The sequence below is a fragment of the Myotis nattereri genome, assembly GCF_964212035.1.
Source record: "Myotis nattereri genome assembly, chromosome: Y".
In the NCBI taxonomy this organism is placed as follows: domain Eukaryota; kingdom Metazoa; phylum Chordata; class Mammalia; order Chiroptera; family Vespertilionidae; genus Myotis; species Myotis nattereri.
The window spans coordinates 2,099,039-2,123,525 of NC_138094.1; the positions used below are offsets into that span (position 1 = coordinate 2,099,039).

At 56.5% G+C, this 24,487-nt stretch overlaps 1 protein-coding gene across 3 annotated transcripts in view; it reads left to right on the forward strand.

Moving 5' to 3' along the window:
- LOC308512216 (steryl-sulfatase-like) overlaps positions 1-24,487 on the forward strand; it is a 226,934-nt gene that overhangs the window by 812 nt on the left and 201,635 nt on the right. The window lies entirely within an intron of this gene.

Below are 24,487 nucleotides of genomic sequence, written 5' to 3' on the forward strand. Positions count from 1 at the left end.
GGCGTGTGATAAGAAGACTTTTTTTTTAATGCCTCCGGGTTTTGGTCCTTTTACAGCCCTTCTGCATTGCCACCTGCAAGGCATGTGCACCCCACGCTCAGAAATGCCTTTGTGTCCCTGGTTCTGTGGCTGCTCCTTGAGGTTGCACACGCGCGTTTGATGGTCGGGATGCAACCTTCCCAGAAGCAGGAACGAGAAAGCCCCAGAGATTTTATTTTATTTATTATTATTTTTAAAATATATTTTATTGATTTTTTTACAGAGAGGAAGGGAGAGGGATAGAGAGTTAGAAACATTGATGGGAGAGAAACATCGATCAGCTGCCTCCTGCACACCCCCTACTGGGGATGTGTCCTCAACCAAGGTATGTGCCCTTGACCGGAATCGAACCTGGGACCCTTGAGTCCACAGGCCGGAGCTCTACCCATTGAGCCACACCGGTCAGGGCAGCCCCAGAGATTTTAAAATGTGGGGATTGGCCCGGCGGCCGGCAGGCATGGCCCTGGGGTTGACCATCAGCCTACGGACCAGGGGGCCAGGGTTCGGTTCCCAAGTTGCAGGCTCCATCCCCGGGGTGGGGCGTGCAGGAGGCAGCTGGTCCGTGATTCTTATTCTCATTCTCATCCTCGATGTCTGTCTGCCTGTCTGTCTCTCTCTCTCTCTCCCCCCCCTTCCTCTCTGAAATCAGTAAAAATAGATTTAAAATAAAGTAAATAAATAAAACACGAAGGCTGTATTTCTGGTGCACACGGGACGCTCCCATTCGGCAAGCTTACCTATCCAATGGGTGTGAAACCTCCCTGCCTCACTTTTGCTCACCTATAAAATGGGCTGTCAGATGGCATGAGGCAGGTGCAGCTCGGCACTACAAAGAGCGTATTTTCAATTGATTTGGGTCTTTCTAGAGCTGTTGCTGTCAGAGACCCTCCTCCCCCCAACCCCCATTTAATCCCATCTTGAATCTCCCCTGAGGACTTGGAGAAGGAAATGCATCCATCAGTTAGGCCAGTGGTAGGCAAACTCTTTAGTCAGCAGAGCCAAATATCAACAGGACGATGGAAATTTCTTTTGAGAGCCACATTTTTTAAACTTAAACTAGATAGGTAGGTACATTGTTATTTACTTCATTGGGGTCCTCCTAAGGCTTAGGAAGAGCCACACTCAAGGGGCCAAAGAGCCGCCTGTGGCTCGAGAGCCGCAGTTTGCCGACCACGGGTCTAGGGGATCTTCATTTCTCCGGAGGCCTCTCTCCTCGGTATGTACACAGCCTTCTTACCCTCTGCCTCTTCCTGCTGGCTTCTCTCTCTCTGTCTATTTCTGTTCAAAATTTATTCGTTTTGGGCAAGGACAGCGGGATTCATGGGTTGCCACCCACCCTCAGGTCCCCATGGTCATTTGATACCGAAGTAAAGACTCTCGCCCACCTGGTGTGGGTCGGTGGTTGAGAGCCGGCCTATGAACCAGGAGGTCAGGGTGCGATTCCCGGTCATGGGCACATGCCCAGGTTTCGGGCTCGGTTCCCAGTTGGGGGCGTACAGGAGGCAGCAGATCAAAGACTCTCATCATTGATGTTTCTATCTCTCCGTCTCCCTCCCTCTCTGAAATCAATAAAAAAATAAAAATGAAATATATTTGTATTTGTTCATCATTTTATGTTGTTCTTTATATTCCATAAATGAGAAGGTAGGGGAGGGTGGGGGTAAGGGGAGAGAGATCAACCAAAGGACTCGTATGCATGCCTATAAGCCTAACCAATGGACACAGACACCGGGGGGGGGGGGGGGGTGAGAGCATGAGTGTGGGGGGAGGGGGTGGGAGGCAATGAGGGGGATAAGGACACACAGGTAATACCTTAATAAAGAAAAAAATTATATATAAAAAAAATATATATTTGTATTGATTTCAGAGAGAAAGGGAGAGGGAGAGAGATATAGAAACCTCAGTGGTGAGAGAGAATCACGGATCGGCTGCCTCCTGCACGCCCCCCACTGGGGATGGAGCCTGCAACCCGGGCCTCTGCCCTTGACCGGGAATCGAACCCGGGACCTCCTGGTTCCTAGGTCGACGCTCACCACTGGGCCCCGCCGGCCGGGCCAGGTGTCCAGTTTAAAGAGGGATGAGTCGTCTGTGGTTCAATTGGCCCTTTGTCCCGTGGCAGCTGCAGAGAAGCCACCAGCCCTTGGGTGACCCGGGCACGCTCGTCCCTAACAGACGGTCCCTTATGCCACTCTCCCCGGGCCCTGGCCAGGTGCCCGCGAGGCTCCCGACGGAGCTGGGCGAGGCCTTGGGCCCTGCACCTGAGAGGGGGCAGGCGGGGCAGCCCTGCCTGGGCCCGGCCTCCGCTCTCGGACCCGACCAGCACGGCTCCCCATTCTTGCGTTTCTCTCCGCGTTTCCGAGCGTCTTACGTTGTGGGTAAGTGATCGAATTCCAAAATCCCTCAGAGAGAGAACAAATGTGAAAATTAAATGCCTTCATGGTTGTGTCAAAAGGATATATATATATGTATATATATATATAGATATATATATGTGTGTGTATATGCGCACATAAAATTTATATGATATATATATCCAAAAATAGTTCACGTGTATACACATTTATGTGTGTATATATGTATATATATCCATAATATCTATGATAATAAAAGCGTAATATGCTATTTAGACCAGACAGCCGAACGACCTTCCGGATGTCATTCTGGGCATCCTTCCGGATGGAGCCCTGGTGTCGGGGACTGAGGCAAAGGTGGTTAGGGGAAATCAGGCAGCCAGGTGAGTGCTTAGGGGCGATCAGGCAGGCAGGTGAGTGGTTAGGGGCGATCAGACAGCCAGGCGAGCGCTTAGGGGCGATCAGACAGGCAGGCGAGTGGTTAGGGGCGAACAGGCAGCCAGGTGAGCAGTTAGGGGTGATCAGACAGGCAGGCAAGTGGTTAGGGGTGATAAGGCAGCCAGGCGAGCGCTTAGGAGTGATCAGGCAGGCAGGCGAGTGGTTAGGGGCGACCAGGCAGCCAGGTGAGTGGTTAGGGGTGATCAGGCAGGCAGGCGAGTGGTTAGGGGCGATCAGGCAGGCAGGCGAGCGGTTAGGGGCGATCAGGCAGGCAGGCGAGCGGTTAGGGGCGATCAGGCAGGCAGGCGAGCGGTTAGGGGCGATCAGGCAGGCAGGCGAGTGGTTAGGGGCGATCAGGCAGGCAGGCGAGCGGTTAGGGGCGATCAGGCAGGCAGGTGAGCGGTTAGGGGCGATCAGGCAGGCAGGTGAGCGGTTAGGGGCGATCAGGCAGGCAGGCGAGTGGTTAGGGGTGATCAGGCAGCCGGGCGAGCAGTTAGGAGCCAGCGGTCCTGGATTGTGAGAGGGATGTCTGACTACCGGTTTCGGCCCGATCCCACAGGCACTCGGACATCCCCCAAGGGGCCCCGATTGAGAGAGAGTGCAGGCGAGGCTGAGGTATCCCTACCTCTGCCCCCCCTCCCCCGCCTGCACAAATTTCGTGCACCGGGCCTCTAGTTTATATATAAAGTGAGAATAAAGGAAGGAAGGAAAATCTGAAAAAATGAACAAGGAGAAACAATTTTTAAAAAAATATATTTGTATGGCCCTGGCTGGTGTTGCTCAGTGGGTAGAGCGTCAGCCTGCAGACTGAAGGGTTCTGGGTTCGATTCCCGGTCAAGGGCACATGGCCGGGTTGCAGGCTCGATCCCCAGTAGGGAGCGTGCAGGAGGCAGCCGATCCATGATCCTCTCTCATCATGGATGTGTCTCTCTCTCTCGGCCTCTGCTTTCTGTCTCTGAAATAAAAAATATATATTGAAATGAAAATATATTTTTATTGATTTCAGACAGGAAGGGAGAGGGAGAGAGTGATAGAAGCCTCAATGATGAGAGAGACTCACGGATCGGCCGCCTCCTGCACGCCCCCTACTGGGGATCGAGCCCACAACCCCGCAACCCGGGCACGTGCCCTTGATGGGGAATCGAACCCAGAACCCCTCCTTCCTAGGTGGATGCTCAACCCCTGAGCCCCGCCGGCCGGGCGAGAAACCACCTCTCCCCGCTGCAGGTTGGACGTCAATGGTGCCAGGGTGCCAGGGTGGCAGGAGCCAGCACCCCTGACGGCGTTGAGCAAGCAGCCCGGGGCGGCGGGGGCGAAAGCCAGCTCTGCAGCCGCCGCCTCTTCCTCCCCAGGTGACATCAGCCGGGAAGGGCGGCGCCCGGCCTCCGCTCTCATCCACCCGCGATGTGCTCACGGCCGCTGCACAGGGTGGACACCCGCCACCCCGGGGGGGGGGGGGGTCCCCGGCGCTCTGCCCGTTTTTATTTCTAACGCCCCGTTCCCCAAACACCTCGCCCACAAAGGATGAGCTCACCGGCCGGTGTGGCTCAGTGGTGAGCGTCGAGCTGTGAACCAGGAGGTCAGGGTTCGATTCCCGGTCGAGGGCACAGGCCCGGGTTGCGGGCTCGATCCCCAGTAGGGGGCGTGCAGGAGGCAGACGGTCCGTGATTCTCTCTCATCGTGGATGTTTCTGTCTCTTTCTCCCTCCCCCTTCCTCTCGGAAATCAATTTAAAAAAAAAAAATCTTCTGCCCTGGCCCGTTTGGCTCAGTGGTTAGAGTGTCGGTTGTCGGACCGAAGGGTCGGTCCTGGGTTCGATTCTGGTTAAGGGCACGTTCCAGGGTGCCCAGTAGGGCGGCGTGCAGGAGGCAGCCGATCCGTGATTCTCTGTCATCATGGATGCTTCTGTCTCTCTCTCCCTCTCCCTTCCTCTGGGAAATCAATAATAATATAAACAAAACAATAATAATTTAAGAAAAACTAAGAAAATAAATTCCTTAATGCATCCTTGCAGTGCAGATGCTTGCTGCAGACCCTGGGAGACCAAACCTCGTCTCAGCGGATAGAGCGTCGGCCTGCGGGCTGACGGGTCCCGGGTTCGATTCCGGTCAAGGGCACGTGCCCAGTGAATGGCATCGGAGGGAAAATAGGAAAGAAGCTACTAGAACAGCGGTTCTCAACCTGTGGGTCACGGCCGCTTTGGGGGTCGAACGACCCTTTCCCAGGGGTCGCCTCAGACCGTCGGAAAACACATCTATAATCACATATTGTTTTTGTGATTGATCCCTGTGCTTTGATGATGTTCAATGTGTCACCATGACAATCCATCCTGCAGATCAGATGTTTCCATGACGATTGGTAACAGCAGCCACATGACAGCGATGACGTAGCCACGAGAATAATGTTATGGTTGGGGGTCCCCACAACATGGGGAGCTGTATTCAAGGGTCGCGACGTTAGGGAGGTCGAGAACCACAGGTCTAGAGGAAGCTGGTTGTCCTGGGGTCCTGGGGTCCGATCGCCCCAGGACGTGAACGCACACGCTCCCCAGCCACCTCCTCAGTCATGGCCGATAAGATAGGGTTTGCCTCCACCCCCGGGGCTGACGGGGGTTGGCTCACCGCCTGACCTGGGCATCTGTCGGCCAGGAATGCATTCCTCCGGGCGCTGCGTGCCCTGCCCGTGGGCGTCCCGGGCATAGCAGCGCTGGCTGGGCTCCGTGCGTGGGGCCGAGGGTGAGCGGGTGAGCCGTTCTGACGGACACGGGCAGGTCCCCGCGTGTCGGGGTGCCCCCCGGGCCTCTGCGGACACCTGTTCCGTTTCTCTGCCCTGGGCACCGAAATTGCTCCCCGTAAACTTGCTGTGTTTTTGATTATGTTTTTTGCCCAAGGTGCCAGCAGGTACAGAAAGATCGCACGGATGAGTTCAGACGCCCGATGGGCTCACGGCTCTCTCCGTCCAGGAAGTGGCTGGCGTCTGAGTGATGTCTGAGACGCGTGGGGCGGAGGGCAGGTCCGGTGAGGGAGACGGGCAGCTGAATAGCTTTTTTATGAGAGATTCATTCTCCGGTTCCCCGGGGATGACAGCAGGCCCGGGGGCCGGGTGGCCCCATATAACCGGCCGTGCTGCTCAATGGTTATCGACTCCCCGGGAGGGCAGGCCGGGCGCCGGGTGTGGGAAGCCGCGTGAGGTTCCCCCGAGGGAGGCACAGCGTCCGCCTGTCTGTCTGCCTGTCTGTCTGCCCGGGTTCCAGGGAGCAGCCCCGTCCGAAGGCCTCGCTCGTCAAACGCGGTGAGTGCGATGGATTTATTTTTATTTTTTTCTTCCCGGCGGGCTGCTCAGATGTGGAGATAAGTTGCGACGTTGGGGCTGGGGAAGGAGTCCTCAGGCTTGCATTTGCGTGTCTTTCTGGACTAAAGCGTGGGCGCGGTGAGGTTCATTAAAAAAAAAAAAAAATTAGGCCCTGGCCGATGTGGTTCAGTGGATAGAGCGTCGGCCTGTGGACTGAAGGGTCCCGGATTCGATTCCGGTCAAGGGCACATGCCCGGGTTGCGGGTTCAATCCCCAGTGTGGGGGCGTGCAGGAGGCGGCCGATCCGTGATTCTCTCCCATCGTTGATGTTTCTCTCTCTCTCCCCCTGTCCCTTCCTCTCTGAAATCAACAATAATATAAACAAAATAATAATTTTTAAAAAAACTAAGAAAAGAAAATCCTAAGAACTAAGAAAATAAAATCCTAACCAACTAAGAAAAGAAAATACGTTTTTAAAAAATTAGCCCTGGCTGGTGTGGCTCAGCGGATAGAGCATCGGCCTGCAGACTGAAGGGTCCTGGGTTCGATTCCAGTCAAGGGCACATGCCCGGGTTGCGGGCTCGATCCCCAGTGTGGGGCGTGCAGGAGGCAGCCGATCCATGATTCTCTCCCATCGTTGATGTTTCTCTCTCTCTCCCCCTGTCCCTTCCTCTCTGAAATCAATAATAATATAAACAAAATAATAATTTTAAAAAAACTAAGAAAATAAAATCCTAAGAACTAAGAAAATAAAATCCTAAACAACTAAGAAAAGAAAATACGTTTTTAAAAAATTAGCCCTGGCTGGTGTGGCTCAGTGGATAGAGCGTCGGCCTGCAGACTGAAGGGTCCTGGGTTCGATTCCAGTCAAGGGCACATGCCCGGGTTGCGGGCTCGATCCCCAATGTGGGGTGTGCAGGAGGCAGCCGATCAATGGTTCTCTCTCATCATTGATGTTTCTCTCTCTCTCTCTCTCACTCTCTCTCCCTCTCCCTTCCTCTCTGAAATCCATGAAAACATATTTTTTAAAAATTAGCCCTGGCCAGTGTGGCTCAGTGGATAGAGCGTCGGCCTGCGGACTGCAGGGTCCCGGGTTCGATTCCGGTCAAGGGCACAGGCCCGGGTTGCGGGCTCGATCCCCAGTGTGGGGCGTGCAGGAGGCCGCCGATCAATGATTCTGTCTCATCAGTGATGTTTCTCTCTCTCCCTCTCCCTTCCTCTCTGAAACCCATAAAAATATATATATATATATATTTTTTAAATTAAGGAGCTAATTCTTAGCTCGGGGAGTTCGTTGTAAACCGTCTTCCGTGGAAAGAATTCAAGCTTGTACATCCTTCCCTGTCGCGTTGAACTGTTGTTGGGTTTTTTTTTTTTTTTAATGGTTAGGACCTCTTGCCACAGTTTGCTAATTACCATGTTTTCATTTGCCCATCGGCCCAGAATAAAGAGGTATTTTGGGGGGCAGAGAGAGCAGGAGAGCCCGATGTCTTCTTTGTGTCTGGATTAAAGGGTTCGTTTGAAACCACGAGTTTGAGAATCCCCCCCCCCAAAAAACGTCAAAGCCAGATGCAAAAAATAAAAATAAAAAAAAATAAAAAAATTTGCAGCCATCAGAGCATTTTGCTGCAGCCGTCGGGCATCCTGGAGAGAAATCGAAGGCGTTAAATGTGGGCATCACAGTATTACACCTGCAGCCTCCATGCTGGATGCAGGGACTGCAAATAGCTGCTCTTTGAAGCTTGATCTTTGTTGCTTTTCTGAAAAGTCAATGGGAGAAGGAATTCGTAGCCATTTCACGCCTTTTGAAAACTTGATTTTTTTTTTCACGCCCTGGCCTGTTCAGCTCAATGGTTAGAGCGTCGTCGGCCCCGTTGGCCGCAGGGTAGCGGGTTCGATTCCCCGGTCTGGGGCACGTAGCATGCCTGGGTCGCGGGTTCCCAGGCCGCGTTGGTTTTGATGTATTTATTTATTTTAAAAAATATTTTATTTTTATGTGTGTTCCTTCTTGCCCGAGGATATTTTTTTATTGATTTTATTTTTTGAGAGAAAGACAGAGAGAGAGAGAATCATTGATGTGAGAGAGACACATCCATGGGTGACATCCCTGGGCCGGGGCCTGGGATCGAGCCCGCAACCGAGGTCCGTGCCCTTGACCGGGAATCGAACCCGGGACCCTCCCGTCCGCAGGCCGGCGCTCTACCCACTGAGCCACACCGGCCGGGCCGTGCGTGTGACGATTCTCTGGCGGTAAACCCTTCACCGTGTCACCCGTGAGTGATGCTCACTCAGTAAGACGTGCATTTCCCCCTCGCGAGTCACCGCGTCCACGTGTCTCCCCGTCGGCTAGCGGCGTTTTTGCATCTCCGTCGCATTCGTTCTGCGGGCCGACCTCCCGGGTGGGGTTGAAGAACTGTCCTTAGAGACGAGGCCACTAAAATGAGGAAGATCTCGCCCTGGCCGGTGTGGCTCAGGGGATAGAGCATCGGCCTGCGGACTGAAGGGACCCGGGTTCGATTCCTGGCTCGGTCCCCTGCCCCGGCCACGGTTGGGGGTGAGGGCCGGAGGCAACCTGTGGATGCGTCTCGCTCACATCGATGTTTCTCTCCATCCCCTTCTCCCTCCACCCTCCCTCCCACTCTCTCTCTAAAAAATCAATGGGGGAGCCCTGGCCGGTGTGGCTCAGTGGATAGAGCGCCGGCCTGCAGACTGAAGGGTCCTGGGTTCGATTCCCGGCCAAGGGCACATGCCCGGGTTGCGGGATGGATCCCCAGTGGGGGGCGTGCAGGAGGCAGCCGATCCGTGATTCTCTCTCATCATTGATGTCTCTCTCTCGCTCTCTCTCTTTCTCCCTCCTCTCTGAAATCAATAAAGAAATATATTTTTAAAAATTACAAAAATATAAAAGTAATAAAAACCTACGGGGGAAATATCCTAGGATGAATGTAAATGACTATGTAATCGACGGTGTTCATTTTTCTTGGTGTTTATTTCAAAAAAATGATACGTGTATTTATGCATGTATTTATTTATTATTTTTTCAATTCTTTGTTATTGAAAGCATGGCATAGGCCCCCTCTCTCCCTCCACCTTGTCCTCTCCCAGCCTGCCCCCTGCACCCCTCCTCCAGGCCCCCCACCTCTAGGTTTTGTTCCATACAAATTTGTGTCATATTTTCAAGATGAGAGAGAAAGCTCACATGCATTAGAAAAAAAAATAAAAATAAATTAGACCTCCAGCCAGCACACGGATTTCTCGCATCATGGTGGCCTGGGACCGAAATCAGGCGAAATGTATTTCTGGACCACAGTTCATTTTTTTAAGTTTTACATTTTTTATTTTTTGAGGTTGGTTTCCCCGTACGTTTCCTGAATCCTACCAGTGTTGCGTTTCGATTTCCTTTTCACTAGCCTGGTTAGTAAACAGGTAGCCCAGTCTGCCTGCTTTTTGTAATTTCAAAAATCTCAGATGTCACCTGGAGCCCCTTTTTATAAAAAAACACACAAAAAAACTAGAGGCCTGGTGCACGAAATTCGTGCACCTGGGGTGTTCCCTCAGCCCAGCCTGTGCCCTCTCGCAGTCCAACAGCCCCTGGGGGATGTCTGGCTGACGGCTTAGGCCCGCTCCCCCTGGCCTGCCGCAGAGCCTGGCTCAGAGCTTGTGGCTGAGCAGAGCTCCCCCTGTGGGAGCGCACAGACCACCACGGGTCAGCTCCTGCATTGAGCGTCTGCCCCCTGGTGGTCAGTGCACATCATAGCAGCTGGTCGTTCTGCCCTTTGGTCAATTTGCATATTAGCCTTTTATTTTATAGGATTCTTTTTTCTTGATTTCAGAGGGAGAGAAACATGAGAATCACAGATCGGTTGCCTCCTGCACGCTCCCTACCGGGGATTGAGCCTGCAACCTGTGTACGTGCCCTTGACCAGGAATCGAACTGTGACTTCTGGTTCGTAGGTCAATGCCCAACCACTGAGCCACACTGGCTGGGTTGGGGCACCGTTTTTCAAATAAATGCATCATGATGTTATTAGTTCCTTGATCCTAGATATCTCATCAGCCTTTAACTTTAAACAAAGTGTGTGTGTGTGTGTGTGTGTGTGTAACAGGGACGGGGATGCCTAATAAATTAGTTAGATTTATTAGGGCAAATCAGTTAGATTTATTAGTGCAAAATCAAAGGCCTTTCTTTTAAAATATATTTTTATTGACTTGAGAGAGAGAGAGAGAGAGAGAAGCATCAATGATGAGAGAGAATCATGGATCGGCTGCCTCCTGCACACCCCCTACTGGGGATCAAACCCGCAACCCCAGACGTGCCCTTGACCAGACTCGAACCCGGACCCTTCCGCCTGCAGGTCAAAAGCCTTTCTTAGCATTCCACCTGAGGTTGCTGCGAGACAGACCGAAAACATACCAGATGCCAAATCTAATAAGAAATCTAGATTTGGACCACCATTTAAGCTCCCATGAAAACCTGCTTAATTTTTATGAAAATTCATTGAAATTAAGTTTGTGGGGGTGGCTGGTTAATAAGATCACGTAGGTTTCAAGGACACATTTCTGTGGTACGTGATCTGCATCTGCCACCCACCGTCCAATCATCTTTCCGTGAGCGTTTAGCCCCGCCCAGCTCAGCTTTTGACGGACAGTGTTGCTGTTCCGGCCCCTAAGACGCAGCTCAAAGTTTGCTTCATTGATAAAATCCTATAGAATGAAGAGGTAATATGCAAATTAACCCTCACGCCCTCACAAGATGGCTGCATGGGGCGACCAGGCCGGCAAAGGGGGCAGTAAGGGGTGACCAGGCCAGCGGGGGGTGGGGCAGTTGAGGGCAACCAGGCTGGCAGAGGGGGCAGTAAGGGGTGACCAGGCCAGCGGGGGGGGGGGCAGTTGGGGGCAACCAGGCTGGCAGAGGGGGCAGTGAGGGGTGACCAGGCCAGCGGGGGGCGGGGCGGGGGCAGTAAGAGGCAACCAGGCCGGCCGGGAGGGCACAGTTAAGGGCGACCAGGCCAACAAGGGGGGCAGTTAGGGGTGACCAGGCCGGCAGGGGGGCAGTAAGGGGTGACCAGGACGATTGGGGGGGCAGTTAGGAGCGACCAGGCCGGCAGGGAGGGCACAGTTAAGGGCGACCAGGCCAACAGTGGGGGCAGTAAGGGGAGACCAGGACGATCGGGGGCCAGCAGTTGGGGGCGACCAGGCCAGCAGGGGGGGCAGTTGGGGGCGACCAGGCCAACAGTGGAGGCAGTTGGGGGTGACCAGGACGATCGGGGGGGGCAGTTAGGAGCGACCAGGCCGGCAGGGAGGGCACAGTTAAGGGCGACCAGGCCAGCAGTGGGGGCAGTAAGGGGAGACCAGGACGATCGGGGGCCAGCAGTTGGGGGCGACCAGGCCAGCAGGGGGGGCAGTTGGGGGCGATTAGGCTGGCAGGGCGGGCAGTTAGGGGCGACCAGGCCAACAGTGGGGGCAGTTGGGGGGCGACCAGACCAGCAGGGGGGGCAGTTAGGGGCAACCAGGCCAACAGTGGGGGCAGTTGGGGGTGACCAGGTCAGTTGGGGGGGCAGTAAGGGGTGACCAGGCCGGCAGGGGGGGCAGTTAGGGGCGACCAGGCCAACAGGGGGTACAGTTAGGGGCAACCAGGCCAACAGTGGGGGCAGTAAGGGGTGACCAGGACGATCGGGGGGGCAGTTAGGGGCGACCAGGCCGGCAGGGAGGGCGCAGTTAAGGGCGACCAGGCAGGCAGTGGAGGCAGTAAGGGGAGACCAGGCTGGCAGGGGCGAGCAGTTAGGGGCAACCAGGCCAACAGTGGGGTCAGTTGGGGGTGACCAGGTCAGTTGGGGGGGGCAGTTAGGGGCGACCAGGCCAACAGTGGGGGCAGTTGGGGGCGACCAGGCCAATGGTGGGGCAGTTAGGGGCGACCAGGCCAACAGTTGGGGCAGTTGGGGGTGACCAGGTCGGTCGGGGGGGCAGTTAGGAGCCACCAGGCCGGCAGGGAGGGGGCAGTTGGGGGTGATGAGGCAGGCAGGCAGGTGAGCGTTTTGGGAGCCAGTGGTCCAGGATTGTGAGAGGGAAGTCCGGCTGCCTGGGATCGGGCCTAAGCCGCCAGTCGGACATCCCCCAAGGGGTCCCGGATTGGAGAGGGTGCAGGCCGGGCTGAGGGCACCCCCCCCCCGCTGTGCATGAATTTCATGCACCGGGCCTCTAGTCAATAAATAGCAGAGGCTGCGGAGGGGGAGCACCACAAGGCGCCTTCGCAGACCTGCCCCCGTCTGCCCTCTTGGGTGTGCGTCCGGCTTCTCATGTCCATCCCTGCCCCCTGGGGACAGGGACCTGTAAGCTCGGAGCCTGAGTCAGCCGGCCCGCACCTGTGGCCGCAGGTAAGCGCCTTGGCAGCGATGACCAAAGGGGCGTGCAGCCCCGGGCGGGCGGGCGCTGGGAGATGCTGTGGGTGCCGTGTGGGTGACAAGCAGATGCCTCTGAGGACGGGGACGTCCGCTGACTCGTCCGCTGACTCAGCGGCTCAGCCCTGGGCTCCCCTGCGGGGTGCGGGGCCCTTGGCTGCCGGCGGGTGAGCTGGGGGCCAGGGTCCCCTAGTTCTCTGTCGTTTTTTTTATTTTTTTAAATATTTTAAATCCTCCCCCAAGGACATTTTTTTCCATTTATTATTATTATTATTTTGTTAATCCGCGGGTGAGGATTAACAAAAAAATCAAAATAAAAAAATTCGTCTCCAGCCCTGGCTGGTGTGGCTCAATGGGTAGAGCTCACTCGGCCCACACGGACTGAAGGGTCCTGGGTTCGATTTCCAGTCGAGGGCACCTCCCTGGGTTGCGGGTTCCATCCCCGGCCCAGGCCCCCGGTCGGGGCGCGTGCAGGAGGCAACCAATGGATGTGTCTCTCTCTACCTCCCTCCCTTCCACTCTGTCTAAAAATCAATGGAAAAAACAATAATATCAAAGAAATAATATTAACAAAGAAACTTTTTTTTTTCCCCAAAATGGTCTCCAGATGTTTCCTGGAGGGAAAACCACTCCCCCACCCCCCATACCCCCCACCCGTTTAGAAGCAGGGACTTAAAGGCCGGCTTGAGGGACCTGGGTCCCTGGGTGAGGGTTCCCTGGGGCCTGCTCGGCCACCCCCCGTCCGTGTGGCGAGACGCAAGGTTATCTAAGGTCAGGTGACTCGGCCAACGTCCCCGTCGGCGCCGATGGGCTTGCCAGGGCCTCACGTCTTCGACGGACAGACAGCCCTTTGTCCAGTGCCGAGCAGAAAAGAGAAAGATTGGGGAGCTCGGTTTTGGGGGTCACTTGCTTGGCAGTGACACGCGGCCCGAGCTGGTGCGAGTTCGAGGTCACAACCCAAGGGCCCCCAGTAATTGTTTACAGCTCAGTTGGTTGGAGCGTTGTCCCAGTACTCCAACGTGTTGCACCGAGGTTGTGGGTTCGATTCCCGGTCGGGGCACGTGCCCGGGTTGCGGGCTCGATCCCCAGTCGGGGGCCTGCAGGAGGCGGCCGATCCCTGCTTCTCTCTCGTCATGGATGTGTCTCTCTCTCTCTCCCTCTCCCTTCCTCTCTCTGAAAATCAATAAAAAATATATATTTTAAGAAAATGCAACAGGTGAGGAGAAAAAAAAAACACAGAGAAAAGACTCGGAGACCCAGACAACAGGCTGGTGATAACGACAGAGAAAGGGGGTGGGGGTGGGCGGGAGAGGGTAAAGGCGGGATCAGTGGTGATGGGAGGGGATTTGACTTGGGGGGTGAACGCAGATACAGTTGGCAGGTGATGGATGTGTCCTCCTGAGACCGATATAACTTCATTAGCCACTGCCACCCCCGTACATCCGGTTCTGACACTCAAACAAGAGCCCTCCTTCCCCCCACCCCCGGTCCATTTCGGTGCAGAAGAGAGGAACTTAGGTGAGCGTGGTGTCTGCGAGGCCATGGTCTCTCAGAGTGCACACAGTTGGTGCTTGGGGCTGGGGAATCCCTCGAGGTGGGAGGGGCCTTGCACATAGTAGGATGTGTAGCCGCATCCTCCAGCGCGCAGTGGGACGTGCCCGGGCCCCCGCCCAACGGTGACCTCAGACGTGACACCCCGCATTGTCCGGATGTCTCCCCGGCCGGGGCACTGTCACCATGGGTGACAGCCACGGCTCTTGACAAGCATTTAAACGTGAGTAACACGGCCAGGCCGGCGTGGCTCCGTGGTGGGGCGTCGGCCTAGGAACCAGGAGGTCACAGTTCCATCCAGGTCACTGCCCCCCCCCTGCCGCCCTGATCACCCCTAACTGCCCTCCCCTGCCGGCCTGATCGCCCCTAACTGCCCCCTCCTATCAGCCTAATCTCCCCTCACTGCCCTCCCAGCCGGCCTGATCGCCCCTCACTGCCCTCCCTGCCGGCCTGATCGCCCCTCACTGCCCCCTCCTGTCAGCCTAATCGCCCCTCACTGCCCTCCCTGCCGGCCTGATCGCCCCTCACTGCCCTCCCTGCTGGCCTGATCGCCCCTAACTGCCCTCCCCTGCCGGCCTGATCGCCCCTCACTGCCCCCCCACCGGCCTGATCGCCCCTAACTGCCCTCCCCTGCCGGCCTGATCGCCCCTCACTGCCCCCCCGCCGGCCTGATCGCCCCTCACTGCTCTCCCCCGCCAGCCTGATCGCCCCTCACTGCTCCCCCTGCCGGCCTGATCGCCCCTCACTGCCCTCCCCTGCGGGCCTGATCGCCCCTCACTGCCCTCCCTGCCGGCCTGATCGCCCCTCACTGCCCTCCCTGCCGGCCTGATCGCCCCTAACTGCCCTCCCCTGCCGGCCTGATCGCCCCTCACTGCCCTCCCTGCCAGCCTGATCGCCCCTAACTGCCCTCCCCTGCCGGCCTGATCGCCCCTCACTGCCCTCCTTGCTGGCCTGATCACCCCTAACTGCCCTCCCTGCTGGCCTGATCACTCCTCACTGCCCTCCTTGCTGGCCTGATCGCCCCTCACTGCCCGCCCCCCCCCCCCCGCCGGCCTGATCACCCCTCACTGCCCCCCCCCACCGGGTGATCGCCCCTCAATGCCCCCCCCTGCCCGATGGCCTGGTCGTCCCACACAGCCTGCTGTTTGGTTGTCCTTGTTGTTTCGGTCATGACGGCCGCTGGCTTTTTATATATTAGGGTTGATTTCAGAGAGGAAGGGAGAGGGAGAGGGAGAGAGGAAAACAGCCATGATGGGAGAGAATCATGGGATTGGCCGCCTCCTGCACGCCCCCCCCCCCCCAGGGGCATGTGCCCTGACCGGGAATCGAACCCTGACCTCCTGGTTCATAGTCGATGTTCAACCGCTGACCCACCCTGGCTGGGCCAAGCCTATCATATCTTGTTTTTAGAGGTTTTTATTTTTATTTTTTAATTATTGATTTCAGAGAGGAAGGGAGAGGGAGAGAAAGAGAGAGAGAGAAACATCCATGATGAGAGAGAATCACAGATGAGCTGCCTCCCGCACACCCCTGGCCGGGGATGGACCCCACAACCCGGGCCTGTGCCCTTGACCGGGAATCGAACCCGGGACCCTCCATTCACTAGGCAAGCGTCTCTAATTTGGAGACTGCCACTGTTAGGAACTTTTCTGGCCCCGGCCCGTGTGGCTCAGTGGATAGAGCACCAGCCTGCGGACCGAAGGATCCGGGTTCGATTCCCGGTCAGGGGCCGTGGTCGGGGCGCGTGCAGGATGCAACCCATCGATGCGTCTCTCTCACATCCGTGTCTCTCTCTGTCTCTCCCTCTCCCTTCCACTCTCCCTAAAATCCACGGGAAAATATCCTCGGGTGAGGATTAATAAAAAAAACGAAACCTCTTCCGCCCGCCGCCGTGTCCTGCGGGCCGGTGACGCGTGCCCAGGGATGTGCACCGCCTCCGCGGGCATTCCAGGCCACGGGAGATGACGGACATGTCAGGAGCCGGACTCACTCCCCGTGGGCCGGGATGCGAACGGGTTTGAGCAACCTGTCATCGCAGGTTCGTCTCAGGGAGGGACGCGCTCACCCGGGGGGTGGCCTGGTGTCCCCGGGGCCGGCCGGGGCCCGGAGGGTGCGTGAGTCACAGGCTCGGGGTGGCAGGGAGGGAACGGAGCTGCGTCGCACCTCGCCGGGGCGCATAAAGGGGTGTCCAGGGGTGCAGGCCCCGGGACCCGTTGCCTCGTTGCCTTGCAAACAGGGCGAACGTGTTTTGTGAGTCTGGCGGGCGTGACCCGTAGCTCTGGGTGCCGGCGGTGGGAGGCGCCCCGTGCCTGGAGACAGTCATGTTTGCCTTCTGCTCCGATTCTGCAGTGTTTGCACGTACGTACGTACCGTTGGTCTCTCCCCGTCTCTCTGAAAACAACCTGGAAAATCAGTTCCCCCAAAATTAAATTGTAGACTGTACAACGCGGAGACATTTCGTAGTACATTCATCCACCTCGTCCAACCGCTGTCTCTCTAGTTCTACAACGTTTTTATCGCCCCCCCCCCCCCGAAATAGAATTAAAAAGTCGTGCCTGCCCTGGCCAGTGTGGTTCAGTGGATAGAGCGTCGGCCTGCGGATGGAAGGGTCCCGGGTTCGATTTCCGGTCAAGGGCACACGCCCGGGTTGGGGGCTCGATCCCCAGTCGGGCGCGTGCAGGAGGCAGCCGATCTGTGATTCTCTCTCATCATGGATGTTTCTCTCTCTCTCTCTCTCTCTCTCTCTCTCCCCCTTCCTCTCTGAAATAAATTTTAAAAAATGTTTTAAAATAAATAAAAAGTAAGTGGAATCACACAGGGTGTGGCCTTTTGTGTCTGGCTGCCTCCTCTCACCATCACGGGCTCGGGGACCAGCCAAGTTGTCCCGTGTGTCCCAGCGGCACCTTTTTCCTGGCTGTGTACTATTCCACGGTGGGCACGGACCCCCATGTGCTTGTCTGTTCTTCTGCTGATGGATGTTTGCTTTGTTTCCACCTTTTGAAAAATATATATGTACTGCAGGCCTGGTGCACGAAATTCGTGCATGCGGGGGGAGCGTCCCTCAGCCCGGCCTGCACCCTCTCCATCCAGGACCCCTCGGGGAATGACACCCTTAAGTGCCCTCCCCTGCCGGCCTGATCGCCCCTAACTGCTCTCCCCTGCCAGTATGATCGCCCCTCACTGCCCTCCCCTGCCGGCCTGATCGCCCCTAACGGCCCTCCCCTGCCGGCCTGATCGCCCCTCACTGCCCTCCCCTGCTGGCCTGATCGCCCCTCACTGCCCTCCCCTGCCGGCCTGATCGCCCCTAACTGCCCTCCCCTGCTGGCCTGATCGCCCCTAACTGCCCTCCCCTGCCAGTATGATCACCCCTAACGGCCCTCCCCTGCCGGCCTGATCGCCCCTAACTGCCCTCCCCTGCCGGCCTGATCGCCCCTAACTGCCCTCCCATGCCAGCCTGATCGCCCCTCACTGCCCTCCCCTGCTGGCCTGATCTTACCCTAACTGCCTCTGCCTAGGTCCCTGCCACCGTGGCTTTGTCCGGAAGGATGTCCGGAAGATGTGCGGTCTAATTAGCATATTACCGTTTTATTGGTATAGATTTTTAAAAAGCAAGACGTTTCAGAGAGGAAGGGAGAGAGAGAGAGGAGAAATACTAACGATGAGAGAGAATCATGCACCGGCTGCCCCCTGCACGTTCCTACCAGGGGCCGAGCCTGCAACCCGGACCTGTGCCCTTGACTGGGAACCGAACCCTGACCTCTTGGTTGGTAGGTCGACGCTCAAGCCCTGAGCTGCGCCGGCCGGCTCCCTCCTCGTTTCTGAGTAGCTGGGCGTGGAGCCTGTCTCCTGCCCGGGAGGCAGCGCCAGGATCCGTCCTGTCCCGGCCTGTGCAGCAGGAATGCGTGCCCCGGGCACAGGGGAGCTCCCGCATCTGCACAGGATGGGGGGGGGGCCGGGGGGCGGGCGTCTCAGGTGTCATGCACGGGAGGGGGAGTCCCGGAAGGCAGGTCAGCTGACAGGCAGGGTCACATGGCCGCCAGGTGACAGGCTGGCCGAGGGGCCTCGAGGTTCCCCATGGACCCTCACACCCACGGCGGGCGCGGGGCGCCTGACTGTTGGCCGAGGCCTGGACGTGTGGGGGGGACGCCGGCCGGGTCCCCGGGCAGCGAGCGTTGCTGGCAGGAGGCTCTGAGCGGGAGGTGAGTTGAGCATCTTTCTCTCCTTTGCACAGGGCGGGGGGCGGGGAGCAGACAGGGTGTGGGCCCCCCCCCCCCCGTCCCCCGCCTCCCATTGGATCGGCCTTGACCTGCCGGCTTCTCTCGGCCTTGCTTGGCTCAGCCTGCAGCGTGCCCCCCGTGTCCCGGGGCGTCATCTGTCCGTCCGTCCGTCCGTCCGTCCGGGTGACGGAGCCAGGGCCCTGTCATGTCCCGCGCACTTGGGGTGCCGCCCGTTTCGGGGCCGTTATCTGTGGGTTGACAGTGCCGAGTTCCTGCTCTCTCCCGAGTCCCATTTTTTTCACCCGTAACATGTACCATCCCGGCCAATGAGTCACAACATTTTTTTTTTTTAAATTTATTTGTATTGACTTCAGAGAGGAAGGGAGAGAGAGAGAGAGAGAGAGAGACATCCACGATGAGAGAGAATCACACATCAGCTGCCTCCTGCACGCCCCCCGCTGGGGATCGAGCCGGCACCCCGGGCCTGTGCCCTTGACTGGGAATCGAACCCGGGACTCTTCCATCCGCAGGCCGACTCTCTATCCACTATGCCACACCCTGACTTTCAAAGGGACGTTGGGGAGGTTGGGAAAAGGTGAGGAGATCAGGACGTGAATGAACGGCTGCGCTGTCTCCATAAAATGTCGGGGAGACCAAAAGCCCCAAACAGACCGATGAAGATGCCCAGAGCTCCCCCAACTCAGTTTCCGGGTCTTTTATTATTATTATTATTATTATTATTATTAATAATTCTCACCCCAGGATATTTTCTCATTGATTTTTAGAGAGCGAGGAAGAGAGAGGGAAAGACAGAGAGAGCCCTGGCCGGTGTGGCTCAGTGGATAGAACGTCGGCCTGCAGACTGAAGGGTCCCGGGTTCGAATCCTGGTCAAGGGCACATGCCCGGGTTGCAGGCTCGATCCCCATTGGGGGGGCGTGCGGGAGGCAGCCAATCCATGATTCTCTCTCATCATGGATGTTTCTATCTCTCTCCCTCTCCCTTCCTCTCTGAAATCAATAAAAAATATATTTTAAAAAATGGAAAGAAAAGAAAGACAGAGAGAAACATCGATGTGAGAGCAACACATCGATGAGTTGCCTCCTACACACACGGCCCCGACCAGGGCCCAGGCCTGGGAGGAGCCTGCAACCGACGTCCGTGCCCTTGACCGGAATCGAACCCGGGACCCTTGAGTCCGCAGGCCGACGCTCTATCCACTGAGCCAAATTTCTGGGTCCTTTAGTGGGTATCACACCCAACCCCGATGGAGGTGAGCACCCATTTAAAAGACTTCTCACCTGGCTGGCATGGCTCTGTGGATGAGCGTCGGCCTATAAACCAGGAGGTCCCGGGTTCGAATTCTGGTCAAGGGCACAGGCCCGGCTTCTGGGCTCGACCCCCAATGGGACTGAGCCCTGTGGTTTGGGTCACGTGCTCACACTGTCCCCAGCTGCCAGGCTGACATCTGAGACCAAGGTCCTGGGCTTTGCTGTGGCTGTGAAAGGTGTTGCTTTGACCAATGAGACGGCACTGGGCGCTGGGCAGTGGACGCTGGGCGCTGGGGGTTGGGGCTGTTTATCAAGCGTTAGGTCATTTGTAAAGCTGTTCGCCCGGGAAAGCCCCCGCTCGCCGCCGTAAATCCCCTCCTGGCTACCAGGATTGAATACTTTCCCACGGAAAGCCACGAATTACGAATCCGCCCGTAAATCATCGTTTAAATGCCACGCTCGGACGTTGACAAACCACCCTCATCAGTCAGATGCCACTTACGGGGCCGTGACAGACAAGAAAGGCTGAAATTGGGGGGCAGGGGGGTCCTCCCATGGCCGGCTTCCTCGTGCCCTGCCCGCAAACCTGTGCCTGCAGAGAGAGGCATGCTTATGGTCCGTCCGGAAAACCCTGCCTGGTTTATGACTTTTTAATTTATTTTAAAAAATATATTTTGATTGATTTCAGAGAACAAGGGAGAGGGAGAGAGAGAGATAGAAACATCCATGATGAGAGAGAATCACGGATCGGCTGCCTCCTACACGCCCCCTACTGGGGATGGAGCCTGCAACCTGGGCCTGTGCCCTTGACTGGAATCGAACCCGCGACCCTTCAGTCCGCAGGCCAACGCTCTATCCACTGAGCCACACTGGCCGGTCAAAACCCTTCCTGTGTTTGTTGCCCAGGCCAGCTTGTCTGCCAAGCAAAGACCGTGAGACTTGGTTCCGCCAAACAAAAGTGGTGTTTAGCCAATTAATGACGCTTTTAAAGTTCTTCGCACATTTTAAAAACTCAATGCATGGCCGTTTTTGAGCGTAAAATGTGAAGGTTGTAAAGGCCAGCCCAAGCCAGTTTGGCTCAGTGGATGGAGCGTCGGCCTGTGGACTGAAGGGTTCCGGGTTCGATCCCGGTCAAGGGCACGTGCCCAGGTTGTGGGCTCGATCCCCAGTAAGGGGCGTGCAGGAGGCGGCTGATGAATGATTCTCTCTCCTCATGGATGTTTCTATCTCTTTTTCTTCCCCTTCCTCTCTGAAATCAATAAAAATCTATAATAATAAAAACGTAAAATGCTAATTAGACTGGGCAGCTGAACGACCTTCCGGATGTCATTCCGGACGTCCTTCCGGATGAAACCACGATGGCAGGGGCCAAGGCAGAGGCAGTTAGGGGCGATCAGGCAGGTAGGCGAGTGGTTAGGGGCGATCAGGCAGGCGGGTGAGTGGTTAGGGGCGATCAGTCAGGCGGGTGGTTAGGGGCAATCAGGCAGGCAGGCGGGTGGTTTGGGGCGATCAGGCAGGCAGGAGAGTGGTTAGGGGCAATCAGGCAGGCAGGCGGGTGGTTTGGGGCGATCAGGCAGGCAGGAGAGTGGTTAGGGGCGATCAGGCCAGCAGGCGAGCATTTAGGAGTGATCAGCCAAGCAGGCAGACCAGTTAGGGGCGATCAGACAGGCAGGCAGGCGAGCGTTTAGGAGTGATGAGCCAAGCAGACAGACCAGTTTGGAGCGATCCGACAGGCAGGGAAGCAGTTCTGGAACCAGCAGTCCCGGATTGCAAGAGGGAAGTGTGGGATCGGGCCTAAACCGGCTGTCGGACATCCCCCAAGGGGTTCTGGATTGTGAGAGGGTGCAGGCTGCACTGAGGGTCCCATCTTCCATGCATGAATTTCGTGCACCGGGCCTCTAGTGTGTGTGTGTGTGTGTGTGTGTGTGTGTGTGTTTGTGTGTGAGAGAGTGTGTGTGTGTGTGTGTGTTTGTATATGAAGGTTTTGAAGACCCATCTGCCAACCACCAGGCCCCAGGGTGACATCAAACCCCGCTTATTGGACTTGCCATCCTGAAAACCGGGGTTCGTAAGGCGAGGCCATGCACAGAGAGGTGAAGGGTGAAGAATATGAGAGATGCTTTAGGGAACCATCTGTGAAGGTCACATTCTGTGGGGTGTGGACAGACACACCCCAGGGTCATGGCCTTAGCAAGAACCAGACCCTGCAAACACCCCCCCCCTCGCCCCCACATGGGCACGGGTACAGAGTCTGGGTGGTTGGCGCACAGTAGGACTCATGAGGAACGTAACCGCCTGGCCCGTGCAGCTTTGCAAATGAGCCATTCGCCTTATGCAGCGTGTCAATGAGGGTAATCACCCTCATTTCCGTAGCTCTCCATCTGAAATGTCAGGTCACCGATGGGCCCTCTGAAAATTACAATTACGCCCTGAGTCTAAATGAGATCAGGGGATAGCTCACCCATCCTCAGCCAGCCGCCAGGGGCCTCCGTAAATGTTAACGTAAAACAGAACAAAACACCCAAACCTGTACTTAATCGTCGTGAGTCGATTTGAGCCAAACTGTGGACGATGGCCGGGAGGCAGCACCTCCACCGATTGGGACAATGCTCTGGACAAGGGCGTTTTTTCCCCGTGTTTTCCACGTTACTACGGTCAGAGGGGACGTGGTGGGTTACATGAACTCCACTGGGGATGGGTTAGGGCGGTGAGGTTGGGGGGCGGGGGAGCTCTGGGATTGGATAGAAAGTACAATGATAGACATGTGATTCTTTCACACAGGTGGGTGCAGGACGGTTGACAGTCAACAATTAGCTCAGTGACGATGAGGAGATGGTGGTCTCTGCCCTGGTGCATTGTGCCTTGGAGGGTCTGGAAAAAAGGGAAGTTAGAAGTTACCCTGACATTTCAAGGGTGTCTATACTCATAAAAGTGTACGATGCTAATTAGACCAGATAGACCGGCCGTCTTCTGGTCCTCCTTCCGGACAAAGCCATGGTGGCGGGGGCTTAGGCAGAAGTGGTTAGGGATGATCAGGCTGGCAGGGGAGAGCAGTTAGGGGGATCAGGCTGGCAGGGGAGGGCAGTTAGGGGTGATCAGACCGGCAGGGGAGAGCGGTTAGGGGTGATCAGGCCGGCAGGGGAGAGCAGTTAGGGGTGATCAGGCCGGCAGGGGAGAGCAGTTAGGGGCGATCAGGCCGGCAGGAGAGAGCAGTTAGGGGCGATCAGGCTGGCAGGGGAGAGCGGTTAGGGGCAATCAGGCCGGCAGGGGAGAGCGGTTAGGGGCGATCAGGCTGGCAGGGGAGGGCAGTTAGGGGCGATCAGGCTGGCAGGGGAGGGCAGTTAGGGGTGATCAGGCCGGCAGGGGAGAGCAGTTAGGGGCAATCAGGCTGGCAGGGGAGGGCAGTTAGGGGTGATCAGGCCGGCAGGGGAGAGCAGTTAAGGGCGATTAGGCCGGCAGGGGAGAGCAGTTAGGGGCGATCAGGCCGGCAGGGGAGAGCTATCCTTCTCCCTTTTCTTTCTCTAAAAAGTAATAAAAACGTAATAAATAAAAACACCCACCTAGCCAATTTGGCTCAGTGGACAGAACATCACCCCGTGGACTGAACGGTTGTAGGTTCGATTCTGGGCAAAGGCATGTACTCTGGTTGCAGGCCAGACCCCAGCAATCCCCACCCACCCAACGGAAATGACCCCCGGGGGTTCCAAGACACTCCGGTCTGAGAACCTCCCTCATATTATTTTGAAAAACGTCTTTTGAGCACAGATGAGCCTTTAGGGGTCCCTCTGTGGCCGTTTCCTCCTGCAGGTGGTGTTCCTGTGTGACAGGCGTGGTCACGGAATCCCTTTAGATGCGGTTTCTGTGATTTCTGGCTCACCCGGGGGGAGTGAGCACAAAATAGCAAGCGTCTGACAAAGGGCCTCCAAGCTGATTTCTTAAAGTCTATTTCCTTCCTTTCTTCTTCTTCGTTTTATCAAATACTAGAGGCCGGGTGCACGAAATTCATGCACTCAGAGGGCGTCCCTCAGCTTGGATTGCGAGAGGATGCGGGCCAGGCCGACGGACCCCACTGGTGCATGATGGGGGCTGGGGAGGGACGCGGGAGGACTCCAGGGCGTGTCCGGCCCGTCTCGCTCAGTCCAGATCGGCTGGACCCCAGCAGCAAGCTCACCTACCAGAGGGTCTGCCCCCTGGTGGTCAGTGCACGTCATAGCGACTGGTTGACCAGTCACTGTCTGCCCCCTGGTGGACAGAGCACAGCATAGCAACTGGTCGACCTGTTGACTCTCTGCCCCCTGGTGGTCAGTGCATGTCATAGCAGGCGGTTGAGCGGCCTTAGCATCTCATTAGCATATTATGCTTTGATTGGTTGAATGGACAACTAGACACTTAGCATATTAGGCTTTTATTATATAGGACACTAGAAGCTGGTGCACGGATTCGTGTACTGCTGGGGTCCCTCGGCCTGGCCTGCACCCTCTCACCATCCGGGACCCCTCGGGGGATGTCGAAGAGCCGTTTTCGGCCTGATCCCCGCAGGCCAGGCCGAGGGACCCCACTGGTGCACGAATTCGTGCACCGGGCCTCTAGTGTGCATATAACAGTGGTTCTCAACCTTCCGGCCCTTTAATACAATTCCTCATGTTGTGACCCAACCATAAAATTATTTTCGTTGCTGTTTCATCACTGTCATGTTGCTACTGTTGTGAATCATCATGGAAATATCTGATATGCAGGATGGTCTTAGGCGACCCCTGTGAAAGGGTCGTTCGACCGCCAAAGGGGTTGCAACCCACAGGTTGAGAACCGCTGGAATATAAGATCTTTGGTTAATCTCTTCCCGCCCTCCCCCCTCCCCTCTTCGCTCTGAGACCCATCAGTCTGTTCCATGTTTCCAGGTCTGTGCGTTGAGCGTCTGCCCCCTGGTGGTCAGT